This window comes from Salvelinus fontinalis, chromosome 15, assembly GCF_029448725.1.
Source record: "Salvelinus fontinalis isolate EN_2023a chromosome 15, ASM2944872v1, whole genome shotgun sequence".
Taxonomy (NCBI): domain Eukaryota; kingdom Metazoa; phylum Chordata; class Actinopteri; order Salmoniformes; family Salmonidae; genus Salvelinus; species Salvelinus fontinalis.
The window spans coordinates 24,265,380-24,274,584 of record NC_074679.1 but is presented as its reverse complement, the minus strand read 5'-3'; the positions used below and the strand labels follow the sequence as shown (position 1 = coordinate 24,274,584).

The window sequence follows — 9,205 nt, the reverse complement described above, 5'->3', positions numbered from 1 at the left end:
AAGAATTTGTTCTCAACTGACTTGCCTAGTTAAATAAAGGTATAAGTATATATATATATATATATATAGGGAAGGTAATCAGGGAAGTGATGGAGTCCAGGTGAGTCTGATGACACATGTGCGGGTAATGATGGTGACAGGTGTGCACCATATTGAGCAGCCTGGTGACCTAGAGGCCGGAGAGGGAGCACACGTAACAGTACCCTCTTCCCCTGCGTTCGGCTCCAGCCGCAGGACGCCAACCAAAGGGACAATCCCAGGGATCAGGAGCGGCCCAGTCACCCCTGCTGACGCGCGGGAACCTGTCACCGGCTGGGGTGCGGGAACCTGACAGGCACTGGAGCTGGTGATCCGGCTGAGGCATGAGAGCCTGACGAGCCGGTGGAAGCATGCAAGCCGGCTGTGGCAGGGGAGCCTGGAAATCCGTCTGAGGCATGAGAGCCTGACGAGCCGGTGGAAGCATGCAAGCCGGCTGTGGCAGGGGAGCCTGGAAATCCTGCTGAGGCATGAGAGCTTGACGAACCAGCGCAGGCCTGTAGCGGCTCCCGGACCCGATGTCATTCCCACCAAAAAAAACAACAACAAAAACACTCCCTGATGCTTCCCTTAGGTGAGGCGTTATTCTGTAATGATGCACGCTGAGAGTTGGGAAGCAAGTTCAGGGAGTGAGTGTATTAATAAATAAACACTACAAAATAAGAAACACGAACAAAGCACAGACATGACACAGAAACAATAATGCCTGGGTAAGGAACCAAAGGGATATATAGGGAAGGTAATCAGGGAAGTGATGTATTCCAGGTGAGTCTGATGACGGTGGTGACAGGTGTGTGCCATAACGAGCAGCCTGGTAACCTAGAGGCTGGAGAGGGAGCACACGTGACAGGTTTTATTAATTTATTTCCACCTGGACTACTTGCTTACTGTACTCTGTACTGCATGATTGTAGTGGATTTACTAACGTTTTAGTTTTAGTTGCTATGTTGATTATGGCGTTAGCTAATATGGTGATAAAGATATAGGCTGTATGTAGCGGTTATGATTTGAAGGTTTGGCTTGGAAAGTTTTTTTTGCTTGGTCACAGACAGCTGATGTGTTGTGAACTGAAGTCCACAAGCGAAGGGAACAGGTGAGAGGAATTATACGATCAAAGGGATCATGCTGTTTGTATGTGGTTGGTATGAAAGTGAACTGTGCTTGTGTGTGAGCAGGGGTGTATTCATTCTGCCGATTCTGTTGAAAAACGTTTCTTAAATGGAAGCAAGCTGAACGAAAAGAGAATAAACATACCTGAACTCTTGTTTGCATTTGTTGGACTAATGATTACACCCTAGATCAGCTAGATACAGGCAATAGTGTGCAAGGTGTTATTGAATGTGTCAAGATCAATTAACTTGATTGCTCAAATTTCTATCAACCTGTACACCTATGTTGTACACTTTCATTTATAGGCTAGGTTGTGGCAACCTCATGATGGGTATAGGGATAATTAGAGTATCATGTAGTAGTCTAAACCTATCGATGTTACATTGAGCTGGGTGAATGGAATATGAATGATAGTCATCCAATATGCTGTAACATAAATAAGGGAAAGGAGGATACCTAGTCACTGGTACAACTGAATGCATTCAACTGAAATGTATCTTCCGCATTTAACCCAACCCCTCTGAATCAGCAATGCTCATGAAAAGAAACATCCTCCCTCATCTTAAATGCATCAACCGCCACTGATGTGTTTCCTTTTTACAACACAGAAGAGTCACTGGTGTTACCTTCATTGGCATCTACAGAAGTGGAGTCCTCAGGTGCAGGATCAGATGAGCTGGGCTCAGATGGAGGGTCAGGAGCCACAGCAGGGTCAGCAACAGGAGTGGATTCCAGTGGAGGCTGCTGAGGGGAGAACGGCTCATAATAATGGCAGGAACAGAAATAATGGAATGGCATCAAACACCATTCCACTGACTCCGCTCCAGTCATTACCAGAAGCCCGTTCTCCCCAATTAAGGTGCCACCAACCTCCTGTGGTGGATTCAACATCTGGATCAGGGGTAGGGACGACATCGGGTGAAACATCTAGGGTGGAATCAAGTGGAGTGGAGTCAACCTTGGGGTCAGGAGTCAACTCTGTGGCTGTTTCAGCCTCTGGGTCAACCTTAGGGAGGGCCTCAGGCTCTGGAAACGTCTCAACACTCTGGATGGGGTCAACAACAGATGGCTGAATGATTGGGGCAGTTTCATCCTCCACACTGACAGTGTTTGGGGGTGACATTGAATCCATGTTGGGTTTAGGCTCTGAAGGGGCCTCTTCAGGAGTAGGTGAGGTATCCTGGGTACTAGTAGAAGTATCAGCTTACTTCACTGGAGATTAAGCTTTAGTATCTTTAGTATAGTGAATTGAAATCTTGGCCCTACCCAACAGGAAACAGCCTTCTTACCTGTTTCTGCAAATGCAGTCTCCTCTCCCACAGTCTGTGTTATGTTGACAAGGGGCGTCTCATAGGGGGAGACATAGTCTGCTGATGAATGTGGGGACAGAGCACAAATCCATCAAATCCCTAACAAAGACACCATAAAGCCAACCAAGCCCTGTTCACATCTCACTATGGAAATGGTTTGTTGTGAAAGGAGAACCTTAGGAGTGAAACATGTAATTTTCACGTGTTTCAATGAGCTCTGTCTGGGAATTGATTTACCTCTGTTGCCTTTGTTGTCTTCTCAGAATTCTTTGTTGGGTTGAATAAGGCATCTTTGAAATCTGAGGCAGAACAAGACAGTACAGAAGAAATCAGTCCCCTAGTGAAAATTGTATTTAAAATCAATGACTTAAAACACCATCTATAGGTGTCCTACCTATCCTACCTACACAAACATCCGAATTGAAATGTGAAAATTGAAATGTGAATACAAATTATTCTGTACCTTTTCTGAAAATAGAAACTGAAAGTAAGTGCGCTGTACCTGCAAAAGCAGCAGGGATGTAGTCCTTGACCTTGATGTACACAAAGAGAACTGTCAGAGTGAGCGGCATGTTGCTCTCGCTGCGCAGACAGATGTGCTGGAAGCCTGCAGGGCACAAACCCCCATGAATCAATCAGACACAGGCAGAAGCCTTCTGACTCAAGGTCTACTTCAATCAGCCTCATTGTCGGGAAGACTGGGCAGAAGTGCAGTTTAAACCCATGTAGAAATACTGTAGGTAACGCTACATGAAGTTGCTCTTATATCTGTTATAAAGCTGTAATCACTCAACACTGTAACAACACCATGTTAATACTGTGGTGTTACTAGATTAATAACAGTGTTACTTCACAGGTATAAGAGAAAGGTAATGTAACATGTTATCATACAGACCTGACTGAAGGGTCTCAGTGGGAATGATCCTGTGGCCCAGAAACTTCCCGCCCTCCTCGTGAACCACGATCCTGAGGGAGGCCATGTCAGGCAGCAGGATCTGTCCACACAACAACAAGCTTGACCCTTCTTACATGCATTCAACAAGGCAAAATGGTTAGCTTATAGAAATTATAGCTGAATGAATTGAATGAGTATACCTTCTCAAAAACAAATGGTTCCTCGTTCCACACTGGGTTAATGGTGTTCGGTATGGGATACCACTTGGTCCGGTACTTCTTACACGCCAGTCTTCACACTCGTCTGACAGAAACTGGCCTAAATAGATCTGTAAGGAATGATGATGGAGTTATGATAACGGATATATATGATACACAGGAGGTTGGTGGTACCTTAATTGGGGAAGACGGGCTTGTGGTAATGCCTGGAGCGGAATGAAACACATGGTTAGCATTTTTTTGTATGCCATTCCATTTGCTCCGTTCCAGCCATTATTATCAATCAATCAATCAAGTTTATTTTATATAGCCCTTCGTACATCAGCTAATATCTCGAAGTGCTGTACAGAGACCCAGCCTAAAACCCCAAACAGCTAGAATGCAGGTGAAGAAGCACGGTGGCTAGGAAAAACTCCCTAGAAAGGCCAAAACCTAGGAAGAAACCTAGAGAGGAACCAGGCTATGAGGGGTGGCCAGTCCTTTTCTGGCTGTGCCGGGTGGAGATTATAACAGAACTATGCCAAGATGTTCAAAAAGGTTCATAAGTGACAAGCATGGTCAAATAATAATCATGGATAATTTCCAGTTGGCTTTTCATAGCCGATCATTAAGAGTTGAAAAACAACAGGTCTGGGACAGGTGGCGGTTCCATAACCGCAGGCAGAACAGCTGAAACCGGAACAGCAGCAAGGCCAGGCGGACTGGGGAGAGCAAGGAGCCACCACGCCCGGCAGTCCCGACGTATGGTCCCAGGGCTCAGGTCCTCCGAGAGAAAGAAAGAAAGAAGGAGAAAATTAGAGAGAGACAAGATTTTCAAAATGTTCATAAATGACAAGCATGGTCAAATAATAATCAGGAATAAATCTGTTGGCTTTTCATAGCCGATCATTAAGAGTTGAAAACAGCAGGTCTGGGACAGGTAGGGGTTCCGTAACCGCAGGCAGAACAGTTGAAACTGGAATAGCAGCAAGGCCAGGTGGACTGGGGACAGCAGGGAGTCGTCATGCCCGGTAGTCCTGGCGTATGGTCCTAGGGCTCAGGTTCTCAGAGAGAGAGAGAAAGAAAGAGAGAACGAGAGAGAGAGAGAAAGCATACTTAAATTCACACAGGACACTGGAAAGGACAGGAGAAGTACTCCAGGTATAACCAACTGACCCTAGCCCCCCGACACAAACTACTGCAGCATAAATACTGGAGGCTGAGACAGGAGCGGTCAGGAGACACTGTGGCCCCATCCGAAGATACCCCCGGACAGGGCCAAATAGGAAGGATATAACCCCACCCACTTTGCCAAAGCACAGCCCCCGCACCACTGGAGGGATATCTTCAACCAACAACTTATAATCCTGAGACAAGGCCGAGTATAGCCAACAAAGATCTCCACCACAGCACAAACCAAGGGGGGGCGCCAACCCAGACAGGAAGATCACGTCAGTAACTCAACCCACTCAAGTGACGCACCCCTCCCAGGGACGGCATGAAAGAGCACCAGTAAGCCAGTGACTCAGCCCCTGTAATAGGGTTAGAGGCAGAGAATCCCAGTGGAGAGAGGGGAACCGGCCAGGCAGAGACAGCAAGGGCGGTTCGTTGCTCCAGAGCCTTTCCGTTCACCTTCACACTCCTGGGCCAGACTACACTCAATCATATGACCTACTGAAGAGATAAGTCTTCAGTAAAGACTTAAAGGTTGAGACCGAGTCTGCGTCTCTCACATGGGTAGGCAGACTGTTCCATAAAAATGGAGATCTATAGGAGAAAGCCCTGCCTCCCGCTGTTTGCTTAGAAATTCTAGGGACAATTAGGAGGCCTGCGTCTTGTGACCGTAGCGTACGTATTGGTATGTACGGCAGGACCAACTCGGAAAGATAAGTATGAGCCGTACTCCCCTCAGCAGCCTCCACTGAGGATTTGTTTTCATTTAAAATGTTTCTTTAATCTTTATTTAACTAGGCAAGTCAGTTAAATGACTGTAATGCCTTTAGAAACACGTTGGCCTATGGAAAGGGTTTTTCTATTAACTAGGTTAACATTGAGGATTTCCTACACTGGACCTCTTGTTACAACTGTTGATAAGTCATTGATAATAATCTCCCCATGTTTTTCATGTCATTACCTTAATATATAAGGAGGATCATAGCTAGATTCAATCAAATGTACGAGTTGATTTACAACCTACGTTTAACCCTTGATCATGGTTGCTGTATTGACGGATTTGTCCACAATCGTGTGGCATAAAACATTTATTTTCTGTCCTTGCATTTATGACAGTGCAAGTTGTTAAGTATGAATCAGTTAAATTAGTCATTGAACTTGAACCCTGTGAGAATCCTGGATCTAGCTGTCGGACAGTTTTTTGTATAGAGATCTCAGTAATGCAGTGTAAATAGGTAAAATTTTGTGTCTTTATGTAATGGGGTGGAAACAGTTTTCGTGGGCACAGAAATCTAAAATAATGTATGCATTGCAAAATCAAATTCTTAAAGACCTTGATACTTAAAACCTATATCGACTACTTGAACTTGAATTTGGAGCTCAGAAATTTAAGCAGCCTACTGGAATAGGCTTACCTTGAAAATCTGAACATTTCCTCAATTTGGTGCTTGAAATGTTCTTGTAATTATTGTAGTCAATTTATAAGTTCTCATGCTCCCATATAATTATCTGTGATTTAATTTTTTATCCATTTTTGTGAGAGATGTGGGCATTTACGTTTGTTTCCCACCACTTCAATTGATTGCGCTACTCTGTTGTGGTAAAAACACATGCGGTTATTATGAGGATGACAACATCTGATGTTGGCTTCAACTTGGCTTTCCATACAAATCATTCCATTAAAAAAATAACCTGGTTTTTGGCCACTTTCTCATCATAAAAACGGCAATGGTGAGATTCAAATGGTGAGATGAATTCTACCGCTATTCATGGTGTCACGCCCTGACCTTAGTTATCTTTGTTTTCTTTATTATTTTGGTTAGGTCAGGGTGTGACATGGGGGATGTATGTGTTTTGTCTTCTCTAGGGGTTTTGTATGTTTCTTGGGGTGTTTACTAGTCTATGTGTTTGTAGGTCTATGGTTGCCTAGATTGGTTCTCAATTAGAGGCAGCTGTTTATCGTTGTCTCTGATTGGGAACCATATTTAGGCAGTGTCACGTTCCTGACCTTATTTTCCTTTGTTTAACTTTGTTTAGTTGGTCAGGACGTGAACTGGGTGGGTAGTCTATGTTATGTGTTTCTATGTTGGGTTCAATGTGTTGCCTGATATGGTTCTCAATTAGGGGAAGGTGTTTGACGTTTCCTCTGATTGAGAACCATATTAAGGTAGGCTGTTCACACCGTTTGTTTGTTGGTGATTGTCTTCCGTGTCAGTTTATGTACCACACTGGACTGTTTCGTTTTGTCTATGTCTAAACGTTAGTAGCTTGTGTCTGCACTTTCGTTTTGTAGCTTCACGGTCGTTTGTTGTTTTGTATAGTTTGTCAGTGTTCTTCGTTTCGTCTTCGTTAAAAATAAAAGAAGATGTATTCACTTCACGCTGCGCCTTGGTCCACTCTTTCACCGAAAGACGATCGAGACAGGCAGCCATATTCCGTTGGGTATTTCGTGGGTTATTGTCTATATGTAAGTTGCCTGTGTCTGCACTTGTTTAATAAATAGCTTCACGTTCGTTTGTTGTTTTGCATAGTTTGTTTCAGTGTTCTTCGTTTCGTTAAATAAATAGAAGAATGTATTCTTATCACGCTGCGCCTTGGATCTCCTCTCTTCATCTAAACGACGAACGTGACACATGGGTTTATTATGTGTCTCTGTGTCGGCCACATAGGCTACAGAAAAGTCAGCATGCATGCATCCAATCTATTTAGTCAGACAATGTCCACATTGTTTCTCACATATTTTAGAATGTAACAATAATTTGAATATCAATGCATTGGCAAGACCAAAAATACATTATTATTCTTAAACTGGTAATAGCCTACTTTTTGCATGCTTTTTTGGGGGAGGGTTCTATATTAGGCCCTGTATGTACAATTATATAAATGATACAATTGTATAATATTGAGGTCCTTGAAGATTACAATTAAGTGCTTGAAAAAGTCCCTGAAAAACCTTGAATTGATTTGCCAAATGTCTGTATAATGCCTGCTTAAAGGATGTATAGTCCTAGGCCTATGATGTTGTATAGGTGGAGTTATGGGCTTTTTGAATATATTCACCTCTATTCCTCTAAGTACACATGTGGAACTGCATAAAACAATTTTTGTTGTTGTTTCAAACCATTTAGAAATTTGATCCCAATGTCACAAATTTCCCCATTATTTATAGAAAAATCCAAGAAGAAATAGAGCTGCAGACACAGCAGACCTGTATACATATTGACTGTCCACTTACAGTAGAGTATCACAAAACAGACAGACATATTCAACCAAGATGAACACACACACAGAAAGAGAGAGATGAGAGACAAAGAGAGAGAAAGCCTGTGGGAGGAAAATAGCCCCCAGTTACAAACAGCCAGCTGCATCAGCTCTTCCAAAGTGGAACCGTGGATAATGATCCAGAGTGGTTTGATAATGACTAAACAGTCCAATAACTACATTAGAACTCACACACGTTAGTCCTATACATTTTTTTTTAGATGTTTTAAATGCCTGGCACAAAAGCAAGAATACCGAATAGTGCCGATGTCTGCTGCTCTCTCTGAGATTGGAGTTAACATAATAATAATAATAATAATGTGCCTTGATGGTCAGTGTGTTGTCAACGATGGTGTCGATCCTGTCACAGTAGGGGTCAAACTTCTTGTTACTACCGCAGCAGAGGTCATGATTGAGGAGGTAGTCTGTTCTTCTGTTGAATTCAAATAAAGACACATTGTGCTACATTGGGAAATCTGGAGAAAAAAACACATATTTTCAGAACTTTTCAAAATCACATTCATGTTTCTTCACTACTGCATACAGCACAACATTTTCATGCGAGATGGATCTGCATTTTTGTGGCATGTGCAGTAGAGCATTGTGCAACTCAAAACAGTGCAACACTGACCTGCGGTGGTGAATATAAGAAACACTTAACATCAATAAAGAAACTCTACAAATGTGCCTTATCATGACTAATAATAATAATGGGGACAATCATAAATTATTACACCAGTTTATCAGCCATAAAACAATCATAATCCCAGATAGATGTTATACAGTAGCTTTACCCATAGTTTGATAGTTGAGCGCCACCATCTGGCAGCCAGCATTCCAGGGGGCTGTGGGCTGTAGTTGGACTAGTCTGGTTCCTTTAGGGTAGATTATTCTCATCTGCCTCTTGTTATGCCTGGATTGACATGTTAAGGGAGTTTGCATTCACAATGTGTGGCAGAAAATAATTATGATTTATTAGTATTATGAGGGTAATTCAATCAGGGGTAAAGTAACAGTTGAAAAAAGGATGCCCCACAAACTCCACTGCAGTCTTGGATATCATAATCTCCCCTTTGGCCTCCACAAAAGATGAGATGAGGTAGCTCTTGTTTTTCTCTGTCCACAGGATAATGAGAGGGTGTAATGAGGTCTGTGTGTAGCTGGTGTAGAGGAGTCAGGCGCAGGACAGCAGATATGAGTAAATAAACGTACTTTACTCAACA

General features: G+C 43.1%; 1 pseudogene; it reads right to left on the bottom strand.

The window, feature by feature from the left end:
• Positions 1 to 305: 305 nt before the first annotated feature.
• Positions 306 to 9,205, bottom strand: part of LOC129812096 (1-phosphatidylinositol 4,5-bisphosphate phosphodiesterase beta-2-like) — a 29,831-nt pseudogene continuing 20,931 nt past the window's right edge.